Source organism: Neophocaena asiaeorientalis, unplaced genomic scaffold (genome assembly GCF_003031525.2).
Source record: "Neophocaena asiaeorientalis asiaeorientalis breed wild unplaced genomic scaffold, Neophocaena_asiaeorientalis_V1.1 scaffold571, whole genome shotgun sequence".
Classification (NCBI taxonomy): Eukaryota; Metazoa; Chordata; class Mammalia; order Artiodactyla; family Phocoenidae; genus Neophocaena; species Neophocaena asiaeorientalis.
The window spans coordinates 1,996,599-2,013,454 of record NW_020175669.1 but is presented as its reverse complement, the minus strand read 5'-3'; the positions used below and the strand labels follow the sequence as shown (position 1 = coordinate 2,013,454).

General features: G+C 41.0%; 1 protein-coding gene across 3 annotated transcripts in view; it reads right to left on the bottom strand.

Moving 5' to 3' along the window:
- The window catches only part of NUCB2 (nucleobindin 2), a 71,304-nt gene extending 63,069 nt beyond the window's left edge, over positions 1-8,235 (bottom strand). The window contains exons 1-2 of one of the 3 annotated variants that reach the window (XM_024731597.1): positions 8,051-8,235; positions 7,007-7,560 (exon numbers count right to left, since the gene is read on the bottom strand). The gene's annotated coding sequence lies outside the window, so the exon portion shown is untranslated. Of the gene's footprint in view, positions 1-7,006 lie in introns of all 3 variants that reach the window. The other 2 variants (XM_024731598.1, XM_024731596.1) reach the window with 2 other exon arrangements.
- Positions 8,236-16,856: the final 8,621 nt, after the last annotated feature.

The window sequence follows — 16,856 nt, the reverse complement described above, 5'->3', positions numbered from 1 at the left end:
TAATAGTTTGCCCCTTTGCCCATTTTTTAATTGGGTTATTTGTTTTTTTGCTATTGAGTTTGATGAGTTCCTTATATTTTTTCAATATTAACCCCTTATCAGATATATGATTTGCAAATATTTTCTCCTACTCCATAGGTTGCCTTTTCATTTTGTTGATGGTTTTGTTTTCTGTGCAGAAGCATTTTAGTTTGATGTAGTCCCACTTGTTTACTTTTGTGCTTATTGCCTTTGCATTTGGTGTTAAATCCAAAATGTCTGTAAGCAAGTTTTAAACTCTAGTGTGTTAGTTTGCTTTTTGCCATGGAGCAAGTTAGTAATTCTGTTTTTGTTTTTGTTTTTTGCAGTACGCTGGCCTCTCACTGTTGTGGCCTCTCCCATTGAGGAGCACAGGCTTCAGACACGCAGGCTCAGCGACCATGGCTCACGGGCCCAGCCGCTCCGCGGCATGTGGGATCTTCCCGGACCGGGGCATGAACCCGTGTCCCCTGCATCAGCAGGCAGACTCTCAACCACTGCGCCACCAGGGAAGCCCAAGTTAGTAATTCTGAAACTACCTTTTGTGCATTCTAAGACAGAGAAACTTAGTAAACATATGTGAATAATTTCTAGATTTCTCACTGTCAGAAACGAGTTCAAATATGGAAAGGAAGAAGGCTAGAATGAACCCTATGGTAATAGAGTGAAATTGAGGGAATCAGAATAAACTCAGGGTTCTATACAAATAGATGAATGGATGGCTGATTGGTAGTTAGTTCATTTCCTGGGTCCTCTGAAAAGCAGACATCAAGATAGGATTAAATGTGCAAGGAATTTATTAAGGGAAATGTCTTTGAGAGAGAAAATGGGTAGGGAGCCAGAGAAGGCTGGGAGATCTGTCAGACTGCAATACAGCTCTGACCCTGAGTGAAGGAGAGAAGGAAGGAAGGAAGGGAGGAAAGAAGGGAAGAAGGAAGGAAAGAAGGAAAGGAGAGAGGGAGGGAGGGAAGGATAAAGGAAGGACAGGAGGCAGGGAGGGAGGGAGGGAGGGAGGGATAAAGGGAGGAAGGGAGGAAGGGGGGAATGCTTAGACAGCCATGCAATTCTAAGAAAACTTTTCCAGGCCATCAGGTAGCCTTCCAGCTGAAGTCACCATAAGAAGAGCAACAAGTCTCCCAGGAAGGGGCCTACCTTAGTATCCTTGCTGTGCTCAGTCACTGGCTAGGGAAGCATGGCCTTGGCACAAACATAAGGATGAATTTCCAAGCACAACAGCAGAGGCCTACAGTCAGTTATGGTCCCTGGAGTCAGAGACCTGAGAGCTCATAGCTGCCATAGTCCACCTATTGTGCCATGCAGACCTACTTCTCTGTACTGTACAGGGAGCACCTCCTCCATGCTGCCCATGGGCCTCTCTTTCTGAGGGGAAACTTGCTTCCTGAGGGAGGTGTGTTGGAAGAACTACAGCATCTATTGCTGCATTTGATCTGAAGGCTTCATTTAGTACTCATCCTCTCCTTCCTCCACTATGCATTCTTTTTTTTTTTTTGCGGTAAGCGGGCCTCTCACTGTTATGGCCTCTCCCGTTGCGGAGCACAGACTCCAGACGCGCAGGCCCAGCGGCCATGGCTCACGGGCCCAGCCACTCCGTGGCATGTGGGATATTCCGGACCAGGGCACGAACCCATGTCCCCTGCATCGGCAGGCGGACTCTCAACCACTGCGCCACCAGGGAAGCCCATATGCATTCTTTTTAAAAAAAAAAAAAATCTTTATTGTAGTATAATTGCTTCACAATACTATATTAGTTTCTGTTGTACACCAAAGTGAATCAGCCATATGCATACATATGTCCCCATATCCCCTCCCTCTTGAGCCTCCCTCGCATCCTCCCTATCCCCCCTCCGTAGGTCATTGAAAAGCACCGAACTGATCTCCCTGTGCTATGCTGCTGCTTCCCACTAGCTATTTTACATTCAGTAGTGTATATATGTCAATGCTAGTCTCACTTTGCCCCAGCTTTCCCCTCTCCTAACCATGTCCTCAAGTCCATTCTCTTCGTCTATGTCTTTATTCCTGCCCTGCCACTAGGTTCATCAGTACCATTTTTTTTTTTAGATCCCATTTATATGTGTTAGCATACAGTATTTGTTTTTCTCTTTCTGACTTACTTCACTCTGTATGACCATCTCTAGGTCCATCCACCTCACTACAGATAACTCAATTTCGCTTCTTTTTATGGCTGAGTAATATTCCATTGTATATATGCCACATCTTTATCCATTCATCTGTCGATGGACATTTAGGTTGGTTCCATGTCCTGGCTACTGTAAATAGTGCTGCAATGACATTGTGGTACATGTCTCTTTTTGAATTATGGTTTTCTCAGAGTATATGCCCAGTAGTGGGATTGCTGGATCATATGGTAGTTCTATTTTTAGTTTTTTAAGGAACCTCCATACTGTTCTCCATAATGGCTGTATCAGTTTACATTCCCACCACCAGTGCAGGAGGGTTCCCTTTTCACCACACCCTTTCCAGCATTTATTGTTTCTAGATTTTTTGATAATGGCCATTCTGACCAGTGTGAGGTGATACCTCATTGTAGTTTTGATTTGCATTTCTCTAATAATTAGTGATGCTGAGCATCTTTTCATATGCCTCTTGGCCATCTGTATGTCTTCTTTGGTGAAATGTCTATTTAGGTCTTCTGCCTATTTTTTAATTGAATTGTTTGTTTTTTTGATATTGAGCTCCATGAGCTGTTTGTATATTTTGGAGATTAATCCTTTGTCCGTTGTTTCGTTTGCAAATATTTTCTCCCATTCTGAGGGTTGTCTTTTCGTCTTGCTTATGGTTTCCACTATGTATTCTAAATTCCCCTCACCCTCAGCTACTACCCCAGCAGATCTGCGTGGCTTACCTGATAGTGCAACTCAAACTTTTATGTCTGAGGGGTCTGAACCTATTGATAATCATACCCTTCTCAGTCCAGGTTTGCTACATGTAACCATTCATAGTTATAATGGATCAAAAGAATTCCAGGAGGTGCTCAAGTGGCTAGAAGAGGCCGAATGTACTCAGCTTGCCACAAAGTGGCTGACTGAGCTCTTGGAGGAATAATTTCATAAAAGCAAGCTGTTCAAGACAGAGTGAACTTCACTAAAGCACTCACCAATTTCATAGCTTCTTTTCAAACTCAGATAGTATAAATCGAGGTGCTATGGTCTAAATGATCACTCCCCCCTCCAAAAATTCATATGTTAAAAACCTAACCCCCAAAGATGATAATATATTAAGAGATGGGAACTCTGGGAGTTGCTTAGAATGGGATAAGTGCCTTATAAAAGAGACTCCACAGAGATCCCTGGCCCCTTCCACCATGTGAGGACACAGGGAGAAGGTGCCGGCTAGTGAACCAGAAAGAGGGCCATCACCAGAAAGTGACCATACTGGCACCTTGATCTTGGACTTTCCAGCCTCTAGAGCTGTGAGCAATAAATTTCTGTTGTTTTTAAGCTACCCAGTCTGTGGTATTTTGTTATAACAGCCAAATGCACAGGCAAATAAAATTAACTTTTAAGTTTTGCCTATCATTATGCTTTTTAATATTCTGGAACAAACTGACACTCTATTGAAGTTTAGGACAGTGGTTCTCTCTTGGATCCATGAGATCACAGCTGTTTCATAATAATACTAAGATGTTATTTATGTTAACATCAATGGAGTCATCATTGCTAACTTTAAATAAATCAATTAAAAGGTCTTTAAATTTTCTTTGGTTCCATTTCCAATGTAAGTGTTAAGAAATCTGGAGGTGAGAAAACCAGAGGATTTCTGCTTTATGACAAAAGCTTTTTTTTTTTTCCCTTGGAAAAAAAAAAGACATACATAGTTTTATTTCTCTATTACTATTGCTCCTGGAATAGTCTCAGCCATTTATGTTGGACTAACTTTAACCAAAGCAGCTAACTTCTGTTGTACAGAGAAAACTGGCAGATGGATAAATGAGAATTGCTTGTTGTACAGGAGTACTTTAGCAGACTAGCAAAGCTCATGAACACATATACTACACCTTTCTACAGCCACATACATCTCTTTCAGCTTCTTAAAGTGGCAAAGAGAACATGTTTATTACCATGACCCAAGTTATAGCCTCTCTATAATACATAAAAGTAAGAAGCAGGGCTTCCCTGGTGGCGCAGTGGTTGAGAGTCCGCCTGCTGATGCAAGGGACACGGGTTCGTGCCCCGGTCCGGGAAGATCCCACATGCCGCGGAGCGGCTGGGCCTGTGAGCCACGGCCGCTGAGCCTGCGCGTCCGGAGCCTGTGCTCCGCAATGGGAGAGGCAACAGTGAGAGGCCCGCGTACTGCAAAAAAAAAAAACAAAAGTAAGAAGCAAAACTATGTATACTTAAAACAATGCTTAGTAATAATCAACAATACAGTATTCTGCATTACTTAGAAGTTATCTAGGTATTCAATGATTATCTAGTAATTAACCTAATATCAGTCCAATGTTGGGGTTTTTTTTGTTTTTTGTTTTTGTTTTTGTTTTTGGCCAAGCCACTCAGCTTGCGGGCTCTTAGTTCCCTGACCAGGGATTGAACCCATGCCGCCCTGTAGTGGAAGCACAGAGTCCTAACCACTGGACTGTCAGGGAATTCCTAGTCCAATGTTTTAAGTTAAAGAACTTGAAAATTAACTTCAGGTTACTATAAAACATACATACTACAAAATATAATTATTATTGAAATAAAAATGTTGTCAGTATAATGATTCAATTTAGTTGAGCACAAATTTACATTTCATAATCTTAAATATTGTTAATGCCCTTCAGCCAAAGACCACCAGGAACACTCCTGTAGTTGAACAAGTTTGGTTTTGTAGCAGGAGAGAACATACAGCATAGGGAACTGTGGGGCGGCTCAGTAATAGGATGTTAGAAAGGACTTATACAACTAGGGCTTTGGTTGGGTGATTTTGGAGAAGGTACAGGAAGAGAGGGTTTACTCTAGGTGAAAGCGGGGACAATCTATGATTATCTCAATACATCTTATTCATAGGGAAGGCACACTAATGCAAGCATAGAGCTATAATTGGTAAAGCAGTATGAGTCACATACTAGCTGGTCTAGAGAAATATTTGGTATTTTATGGCTTGGACAATGTTCTTGTTTTGTCTATGTTCAGACATGATTATTGGAGTGACCTTGTTTTTGTATTAATCTGCCATGGTCACAGAGTGGCCTTGTCTGATGTTGATGTTCTGTGAAATAGTTCATGTCCAACAGGAGAACATTAAGACCTAGCTGTGAGTAACAAGACAGCTCATAGCAACACCAAGGCCCAGCAATAGATAGCACCAGGCCAGCTCCTGGATGTCAGGGTCTGCTTTTTTTCTTTATTAACATTATGTAGAAGTAATGTTAGCTCATTTGGTCAGTAAACCTCCATACGTTTAGGAAAAACAAACACAAATAGAACAAAATGTAGATTTGTATTATACTTAACACTGATAAATCAGAGAAGAGATAGCTATTTCTTAAAACCAAAATTGTTAAATGAGTCTTGAAGGGGTTCAGAACATGCCACCTCAAAATATGCTGATTTGGCCTACTGATTATTTTGAGCTAAAGGCACTTGTAAAACAGCAGATGCAAGAAGGGCACTGTGACCTCCCCTTTCTTCTTGAAAGCAAGAGGTAAAACTCCCATGTGAAAGATGCCCTCTTTGCCCCTGGAAGAAAAGGACATTCTTATCACCAGAGACAGGGAATGGAGGCCACAAAGAATCTGTACCTTGTTAGAAGAACCCTATTTTCCTTGAGCCTCCCCATATATTCTGTTAGAATTTTTTTAGTTGAGCACATTTAAAGTATTAGATGCTTGGTTTCCTTATTTTAAGAGAATTTTAGGAATATCTGATTTATGTGTGTGCTTAGTTATCTCTATATAAGCCAATCAGAGCAGAGCTCCTTTAATTTAGAAGTCATTATAATCTTATTTATTTATTTATTTTTAAAATTGTTTATTTATTTATGGCTGCATTGGGTCTTCGTTGCTGCGTGCGGGCTTTCTCTAGTTGTGGTGAACAGGGGCTACTATTCATTGCAGTGCGTGGGCTTCTCATTGTGGTGGCTTCTCTTGTTGCAGAGCATGGGCTTTAGGTATGCAGGCTTCAGTAGTTGTGGCACGCGGACTCTAGAGCGCAGGCTCAGTAGTTGTGGCACAAGGGCTTAGTTGCTCCGTGGCATGTGGGATCTTCCTGGACCAAGGATCAAACCCGTGTCCCCTACATTGGCAGGCGGATTCTTAACCACTGCACCACTAGGAAAGTCCCTATAATCTAATTTATTAATATCATCTGGAGATAGGTAGACACTCTGCAACTGAGTCCCCCTAAAGCCGAGTTCCCATACCCAATTTTCGATTTTCTTTCTATCCCAAACTTTATTTCCTTTCTTTCTTCTCTGACCTCAATCCTGTGCTAACTCAACACTAATCAACCAGAGTCAAATGACTAAAACTGATGTTGTTGATTTAATGTACTAAAATTGCTGTTGTAGATATTATTATTAACTTAAACAAACTCAGGTGGTTTCTCTAGGGCAAGATGAGCTAATAGGCCTCTGAGCCATGGACCACTTGGCCAGAGAATCACAAACCAGAGACATCCTGATTCCCAAAACTACAATTAAGAAATGTCACAAGAAGATGATTAACCCCAGCCTCTTTGTTCTCCCCCTTGAAAAAACTCCTAACTCAAAGACCAAGTTGGAGTGGAGACTAGTCTCCCACTCCCTTGCTTGGTGCCCTGCAATAAATCCTTACTTTGCTGCAAATTCCCACTGCTAGAGTTTGGCTTTCTGTACTGCTGGCCCATGAGCCCTTTACTTAGTTACAGTTTCACACTCATACACAGAGAGGTAAAGGCCTTTCTAAATTACACAGAGATATAGATTTATAGCTTTAAATCTACAATTTCAGCTGCAAGTCAAGAGTAAAAACAGAAACACAAAAACTTACTAGTTTGGATATCAAAGAGCTGTTTCCCATCCAGGTAAAAGTCTGTTCTCCTTCCTGGTTTGCACGGTCTTAAGATGGACAAGTAGAGAAACAATTATGACTAACAAAATTTGGGGAATAACTTATCAGCCATAAGCAATCCTGAAACAAACAAACAAAAAAAGCACAGAATTAGTAGTGACGACAAGAAACTAGAGAAACATATATCACCTAACTCAGATTTGGCTGTTTGCCACTCAAAAGCCAATACTCGAGAGACAAGTGTTGACTGGAAAGCGAAGATTGCTTTATTCAGGAGGCCAGCAACATGGGGAGAAATAGGACTTGTATCCAAGAACCAACTCCCAAGATTCTGCTTGACCATGAAAGTTTCTTAGAGGGAGAAAAGGGAAGTTAATCACAGTTAATCATTTGGGGAGGGGGTCAGAGTCTTTTATCTTCCACTGTGTGCAGATTTTCTTCTGACTGGTTGGTGGTGAGGTAACAGGGTGATGCTCCAGGAATCATACCCAGCCTGAAGTTAGCATCCTCCACCTGGGTGGGGGCCTTAGTTCCTACAGAAGAACGCAAAGATACTGTTATGTATATTCCTTGAGGAAGAACCAGGACACTGCTTTATTATTGCACTATGGTTTCCTGACTGCTTCTCCTTTGTGTCTGCATTCCTTCTCTTCCCTGATAAGCAACTGTTTGAATCTACCCGTTGGTACACAGGGAAGGTCTAGGAGGCTGAAGCTTCTTTCCTACAAAAAAGAAATGGGGGACACAGAAAGGATTTGTATCCAAAAGGATTTCTACTGAGGAGGGCCCCACAGGGTCCTGCTCAGTTTCACATAGTGTCAGCAAAGTTCTATTGCCACTTAGCTTTCACCTATAGGAGCCAAAAAATAAGTGGCTGGGTTTAAGACACCCATGAGGTTTCTTCTCCAGCACTGTAATATACCTGGCCCTTTTGAAACCGTGCACCTCAGATTGGGACTTGAACCCACATGCCAGGACTTGAACCCAGCCTAAACCCACAGTCTTCCAACTGAGATCACACACCTGGTTTCAGGACTTAATGAAACTCAGGTTCTTGATGTCTCATCACAGAAAGAATTCAGTGAGTGACAAAATGATACATAAGAAGTGGATTTATTTAGAGAGAAACACACTCCACAGAGAGTGTGGGCCGCTCAGAAGGCGAGAGCAGCCTTGGGAGAAACACACTCCACAGACAGAGTGTGGGCCATCTCAGAAGGTGAGAAAGGCACCAGTGTATGGGGTTGTCAGTTTTTATAGAGGTGGGTAATTTCATAGGCTAATGAGTGGGAGGAGTATTCCAGCTATTTCAGGAAGGGGTGGGGATTTCCAGGAATTGTGCCACTGCCCACTTTTTGACCTCTGTGGTCGGCCTTGGAACTGTTACAGCACCTGTGGGTGTGTCATTTAGCTTGCTGATGTGTTACGATGAGCATATACTGAGGCTCAAGGTCTAGTGGAAGGCCATCTTGGACCTGTTTGGTTCTAATCACTTTATGTCGTGTCCTTGGGCTATGTCATTCTTTTAAAGATTGTGCCCTGCCCCCTTCCCTCCTGTTTCAACACATGTGGGTTCAAGTCCCAATCAGAGTTGCACGGTTTCATGCTCTCACCGCTTGTTTGTAGTCCTTTCTTAAAGATAAAGCAAAGCATGGACTTGGGAGAAGACTACCTGGGCTTTACCACTTACTAGCTGTGTGACCTTGGGCAAGTTACTCATCTTCTCTGTGCTCCAGTTTCCTCATTTGTAAAATGAGGATTTCAATAGTGTTATTTCATAGAGTTGTTACAAGGATTAAATGACCTAATATTTATTTGGAAAGTACTTATAACAGTGCCTAGCACATATTCAGTGTTATATAAATATTACATAAAGATATGTGAATAATTTGCTATCTTGTTTACCTATTTTCAAGTAATATGTTCAGGTACTCTAATGCTATGTACATGATAATGTTAAAACTTTCTCAGAGGAAAAGGAGTGGGGAGGGACAAGGTATATCTACAAAAAAACGGATGTGGTTTATTTTTTTTCACCATCATCCCTTCTGTATTCCCTGTTTGTGAGGAACTTTTTTTGAAGACACTTGACATCCCTACTCGTGTATTTGTGCAGAGGACAGACTCTTGTTCGGTTCCATTGCAAGATCTCCTTCCGTAGCATGCTTTGTCCTCCTGAAAGAACCCTTCCTTTCAGTTCCTCTCCCTAATGCTGCAGATCTGCTCCTTTGCCCCAGTCCTGCCCCCACAGCCCTGAACTAGTGGGAGAATCTCCTAGATGCAGAATGCCTGCCTTGCTAACCACACAGATGGACCAGACATGGCTTCTGCCTTCAGGTCACTCACAGACTAAGAGGATCAGTACTGTGTAATCTTGAAACTAGCCATTTTGGCTGTATATGAGAACCTGACCTGCTTTCATGTGGTTCTCTAGCATAATTTACATCCACACGTCTGACCGTAATCAGTCAGTTATGTCTTATATTAAGCCACCCAGAAAAATAACCACTTCCTTAGAGGAAATTATATTAGACCAACGTCTTCTGTGTTTTTTATTTTTCCTGGTGCATTTTTATTTTAATAGCAGGGAAGTTCATCTCTGAAAAAGATTTTAAGTTGCTTGCCATTATAGAAAGTATCCTGAGCTAGAAGTCAGGCATTTTGGAGTTTAATCCTAGCTCTTCCCTTTTAGCACTGGGGGTGAGTTGCTTCACCTCTCTGGGTCCCCGCTTACTAAAACATTCAATGGTAAAGAAAACAGCAAATGCTTTTTGATGCTCTCACAATCAAAAGCAAGCTTCTGCTGAATCAGTGGAGCACTGGGACTAGATACCAACTAGTCTAATCTCTCATTTTACAGAGGATAAAATGAGACTAATACTGATAAAGTGGTTTGCCAAGGTCAGAAATCTAATTGAGATCAAAGTCAAGACTGTGTGATGAAGAATTGTGCTCTGTTATTTGCTAGACCCCAAGCCATAGTGTGCCTACTGGTTATTATGTAGCAGCAAACAATATTATGCTTAGCTTAAAACATAGTTTTCTTCCTTTATTTATACAGTTCCCTTTGAAGGAAATAAAGTTCTTGCATTTGTTGTGATGTATTTTGAAGGATTACAAGCTTTTATCGTATGTTTTTGGTTATAATAATTAAAACTTTGCATAGCTTTAAAACATTATTCGTAGGATACAAAAAAATTAAGTAAAAGTTTCTGAAAGATGAAAAATGTCTAATTTTGTAATTCAACAAGACACAGCATGCAGAAAAAAAAGGGGATATTAAAGTGCCTTTATTTGGACGGAAGAATTATAACAGGATTTCCCTTGTGAGAGAAAAAAACAAAGGGACAAGTTTTAAAGACTTGAAGGTTTTTTGATAGTTAATGCAGTGGTAATTAATTTTCCTCTGACATCTTGCACTTTATTCCTGTGTAATACCATTCATCTAAAGATTATAGATGAGTTTTGGACTTCCCTGGTGGCGCAGTGGTTAGGAATCCGCCTGCCAATGCAGGGGACACAGGTTCGAGCCCTGGTCCAGGAAGATCCCACATGCCGCAGAGCAACAGCGCTCGTGCACCACAACTACTGAGCCTGCTCTCTAGAGCCCATGAGCCACAACTACTGAGCCCACGTGTCACAACTACTGAAGCCCATGCACCTAGAGCCCGTGCTCCGCAACGAGAAGCCACCGCAATGAGAAGCCCGTGCACCTCAACGAAGAGTAGCCCCAGCTCGCCGCAACTAAAGAAAGCCTGAGTGCAGCAACAAAGACCCAACGCAGCCAATAAATAAATAAATATTTTAAAAAATAAATAAAAATAAAGATTATAGATGAGTTTTAATCTTGTCTATACTTAAGTTTTATATAACCCATTTATATATTTTTTATTGAAGTATAGCTGATTTGCAATGTGCTAATTTCTGCTGTTCAGCAAAGTGACTCAGTTATGCACATATACACATTCCTTTTTTATATTCTTTTCCATTATGGTTTATCTATGACCCATTTATTTTAATTTATTTCTCTCAGTTTTCAGATGAGCAAAACAAAATTTTCAAAAATAAGATACTCTCAAAAGCCCTGCAATGCCTGTTTCTTATTTTAACAACTCAAGTCTGGATATGGCTTGATTCAAATTTAGCTTTGCCTGTTGCAGGGATTCCATCATGCAAGCTGCAAGTTCAGGGTTTGCCAGATAAGCTGAGATCTCCTAGCCCCAAAACAATCATCTACCATCATCTCTTCACCCCACTCTCGGGTGCTCTTCCCATTCACCCAGCTAATTTTGCTTCAGCTTCCCCTGGTTTGCCTTTGGGCTTCCTGTAGGACCCGTGTTCAATCAGTCTTTTCTCTCTCTCAGCTTCAGTCCACCTCAGGCAGGATACAGCTAAGCAGCCTTAGCCAGTGCCCTCGCTGGACCTGCCCTGGATTAGAGAGAGGAAGATTTAGACACCCATTATTGCCCCATGCTGACCCCTAAGTATGAACGAACAAAACAAAGGAAGCAAGTCAAAGACTTGCTCTAGTCCTCGGATGTAGAGTGCTTGGGCAGCAAGCGTTAGGTTCTTAGTTGGACACTTATGACCCCAGGAAGAAAGAGGACGATAAATACTATTGATGAATCCTCGTGGAAAGTAGAGGGGTAACAAAGTGGGGGTGCATGCATTGTCTGCAGCTCTGTTATTCAAAGTGTGACCTAGGGGGGCTTCCCTCGTGGTGCAGAAGTTGAGAGTCCGCCTGCTGATGCAGGGGACACGGGTTCGTGCCCCGGTCTGGGAAGATCCCACATGCCGCGGAGCGGCTGGGCCTGTGAGCCATGGCTGCTGAGCCTGTGCATCCGGAGCCTGTACTCCCCAACAGGAGAGGCCACAACAGTGAGAGGCCCGCATACCGCAAAAACAAACAAACAAACAAAGTGTGACCTAGGGACCAGCAGACTCAGCATCACCTGGGAGCATCTCAGGCCCTACCCCAGATCTACCAAATCTGAATATGCATTTTAGTAAGACCTGTAGGTGATTTGTATGCACACCGTCTAAGGTGAGTCTGGCTTGATCTGTCCTTTCCTGTGAAAGGCCTCAGAGTGTCCAGGGCCTGAGAGACAGACTTGGGCACCCCAAAATTCACAGGAGCCAAATGCTAACCTAGTCATCCACAGAGAGACTCACTGCCCCAGGGTTTACATACTTGAAGGCTGAATGCCTGCTCATTTCCTTCCCTACTGGCAAACTTAACCCAGGAGGCTAGATCCTCTTCAGGTTACCAGGAGAACCTGGGATATTTACTCTCCCCTTCTAAATAATTCAGTGTTTCTCCAAATACATTATTGCCAGCCTAAGCACACTTCAGTCTCCTTCTTCCACTTCTGAAAAGCAGTTTTACTTGCCTCATTTTCTCAAGCTTGGGGGACATCTCCTAGTAACTCTCAAACAATTTTTTTTTTTTTTTTTGCTGTACGCAGGCCTCTCACTGTTGTGGCCTCTCCCATTGCAGAGCACAGGCTCCGGACGCGCAGGCTCAGCGGCCATGGCTCACGGGCCCAGCCACTCCGCGGCATGTGGGATTTTCCCAGACTGGAGCACGAACCCGTGTCCCCTGTATCGGCAGGCGGACTCTCAACCACTACACCACCAGGGAAGCCCCCAAACAATTTTGATAATCATAAGTCAGTCACACAACCTCATCTAATCCTCATAACAACTATGCAATAGGTACTAGTATCCCCATTTTACAAATGCAGAAACTGAAGCTCAGAGATGTTAAGTAACATGTTCAAAGTCATACATCTAATAGTAGGGGATCAGAATTCTTGCTGGCCCCAAAGCCAGTGGTTTTAGTACCTGGAACATACACAACCACCTCTTTGGCCTTTTCCTCAGACAAGCTCCAAAGATGCTTTGCAAGCTGTTATTTACAGACATACGACTTGTCTTCCTGCTCGTTCGTGTGGTTCATATGTCATGTGTCAACCTCATTATTATGATTACTATCATTTTCATCATCGTCAACTAACATTTGTTGAAAGCTGTCATGGTGCTGGGCACTGTCATTTTAATTCCCCCCATGCAGTTTCTGCCTGTATACTCTTCCTTTTAAATAATCACATTGCTAGGAATATTTTCTTTTGAAAGTGTGACAAACTACAAGCAGGTGCTTGTAGTTTCCAGCAGGCATTTGTTTTAGTGCTGAAAGCTGGAGAAAAAATTTGCTCAGTTATTCACTACATACAAAATCTGAACAATTGATGTCTGCTTTCACACTTCATGCTTGATGGCTTCAAAGATCAAGATAAATTCTTTCAACCAGAGGAAAAATAAATCCATAAGAGCTTAATCTGTGGTCTATCACTGCTCAGTGTTGAACACCTATGCTTTTATTCTATTCTGAGTTCTTTTTATTTTTTTTAAATTTTTATTGGAGTTGATATACAATGTTGTGTTGGTTTCAGGTATACAGCAAAGTGCATTAGTTATACATGTACATATATCCACTCTTTTTTAGATTCTTTGCCCATGTAGGCCATTACAAAGTATTAAGTAGAGTTCCCTGTGCTATATGATTTCTTCTTAAATTTTATTTTATTTTTTTCCCAAGACATTTTATTTTATTTTTATTCTCTATTTTTTTATTGGAGTATAGTTGATTCACAATGTTGTGCTAATTTCTGCTGTACAGCAAAGTGACTCAGTTACACACATATATACATTCATTTTTTATATTCTTTTCCATCATGGTTTATCCCAGGAGATTGAATACAGTTCTGTGTGCCAGACAGTAGGACCTTGTTGTTTATCCATTCTAAATGTAATAGTTTGCATCTACTAACCCCAAACTCCCAGTCCATCCTTCTCCCTCTTCCAATCCCCCTTGGCAACCACAAGTCTATTCTCTTTTTAAATTTTAAAATGCTAAGATTTACTATTGAAGCTTAGAGTTTTAATGTCTAACCTTCAGACTGTGAATATTTATATCAGTCAGTAAATGGCAATGTAAAGGAAGTCAGGTTTATATTTGAATTTTGGTTAATACACTTACCAGCTCGGTCCCTTTGGGAATGTTACTTCACCTTGCTGAGCCTCAGTTAATCAACCTATTGAAAGAGGTTAATAAATTTTTTTTTCTTTTTTTTGGCCGCACCACACCACTGCGGGATTTTAGTTCCCCAACCGGGGATTGAACCTGGACCCTCAGCAGTGAAAGTGGGGAGTCCTAACCATTGGACCACCAGGGAATTCCCGAAAGAGGTTAATAAACTCTTAAAAGAGTTCTTATCTTTTAGAGATACATAGTGAATGAAATGATGTGATGGATGGGATTTGCCTCAAAATAATCCAAACGTAGGAGGAAAGTTGCGTGGGTGTATAGTTGAAACAAAACTAGCTAATTAATATGTTAATTGTTGACACAGGGTGATGGGTACCTAGGGATTCATTATACTATTCTCTCTACTTTTGTATATGTTTGAAAATTTTCAATTAAACGAATGAAAAAAAATCCTCATAGGTCTTTGTGAATATTAGAAAATATATGTGAAAAAAATATATATGTGAAAGTGCTTTAGTCTGGAATAATAGCAACCACTTTTCAGGCATTTACTGTGTGCTATATGCCATTCAGAACACTTTACATACATTATTTCATTTAATTATCACAACACTTGCATGAATTAGGTAATTGTTATTATCTGCATTTTAGAGATGAGGAAAAAGAGACACAGAATTTAAGCAACTCACCCGAGGGCACGCAGCTAATAAGTACCAAAATCAGATAAACCTTAGTTGACCTCCAGAGCCCATGCTACATTGCCTCTCATCTGATAAGCATCTGAGTAATAGCCAATAATAGCTGCCATTTTTTGTGTTCCAAGCATACTAGGAATCATCCTAAATGTCTGCTCTACTTTATCTCTGATTTGTTCAACAAAAACCCAAAGCAGCCAAAAATTAATTAATTAATTAATTTTAATAATAATCACAAAATAAATTAACTGAGGCAAATTTGGAGCTAGGTTGACTGAATACTCTGAACTCCTTTTGAATAAGTGAGTGGCATGTTTGGTCTGCTCCCTAGCCAACACATCAGCAATGAATAGAGGGCTAGTTCATGGTTAACAACTGTCCCCCTGGGAGGGGGAGAGAGAAAAGCCCTGATTTGTAGCATTTGCAGGGATAAATACTCCTACCGTGGCCATTTTTGCAATGTCATTGAGTGCAGAACTGGGAAGAGATGTGCAGTATTACACACTGTTGTATAAGATTTCCACCCTGCAGATAGTTGATGTAAATACCTTCACGAACATAGGTAAAATGTAGCAGAATAAGGAAGTGATGAGTTTTGATCATTTTTTTGTCTTTGTTCTTGATATAATTTATTTAATTGTAAGTTTATAAAAGTTAATTTTTTTTAACTATTTACTGTGAGGTCCTAATAAGGTAACAATCTGAAAGTTGTTGTGAAGTATTTTATTTATTTATTTATTTTGGCTGTGTTGGGTCTTCGTTTCTGTGCAAGGGCTTTCTCTAGTTGTGGCAAGCGGGGGCCACTCTTCATTGCGGTGCACGGGCCTCTTTTGCTGTGGAGCACAGGCTCCAGATGAACAGCCTCAGTAGTTGTGGCTCACGGGCCTAGTTGCTCCACGGCATGTGGGATCCTCCCAGACCAGGGCTCGAACCCGTGTCCCCTGCATTAGCAGGCAGATTCTCAACCACTGCGCCACCAGGGAAGCCCAAAAGTTAATTTTTAATAATGGCATTGTTTAACAGTTGGCTCACAAAATTCCTAAAAATTGAACAGCTGGCTCTCTTGAGCTGTTATAAACCATTTCCAACATAACAGTAAAGATCAAGTTTGCTCTCTATCAGTTATGTGATAGCAAAAGGTAAGTGGTTATTGCCAGCAAAAATTATTGGTCTAAAAATTAGGAATTTGCAGAAGACAGTTTTATCACCAGATTTCTTTTCATTCAGAATTAGCTTCACAGGTATAAATATAAAAGTATGTGTTGATCTGAGACTCCAGTTTGGAAGGATTTGTGAGTGGAGACATGAATGACTTTAGAAAGAGGTAATTTCTGCTAGAATCTAACAACCAAATGGCTCTAAAGTGCAGCCCATCAAGAGATTTGAACAGACAGTTCATAGTAAAGAACTAGAATGGCCCTTCATCATATGATAAAAAGACTCGTCTTTCAAGAGACTAAGACAAGTCACAGACCAGGAGAAAATATTTGCAAAAGACATATGCGATATAGGACTGTTATTCACAATATACAAAGAACTCTTTAAACTCAACAATAAGAAACCAAACAACCCAGTTGAAAGACCTGAAAGCTCACCAAAGAAAATATACAGATGGCAAATAAACATATGAAAAGATGCTCAACATCATATGTCATTAGGGAATTGCAAATTATAACATCAGTAAGGTACTACTACACACCTATTAGAACGGCCAAAATCCAAAACACTGTTAGCACCAAGTGCTGAGACGGATGTGGAGCAACAGGAACTCTCATTTATTGTGGTGGAAATGCAAAATGCTACAGCCACTTTTTGGAAGACAGCTTGACAGTTTCTTACAAAATTAAATGTACTCTTATCATGTGATCCAGCAATTGCACTCCTTATCAAAATGAGTTGAAAACTTATGTTCATACAAAACCCTACACACAGATATTTCTAGCAGCTTTATTCATAATTGCCAAAACTTGGCAGCAACCAAGATGTCCTTCAACAGATAAATGAATGAAGAAACTGTGGCAGATCCAGACAGTGGAATATTATTCAGCCCTAAAAAGAAATCATCTATCAAGCCATGAAAAGACAT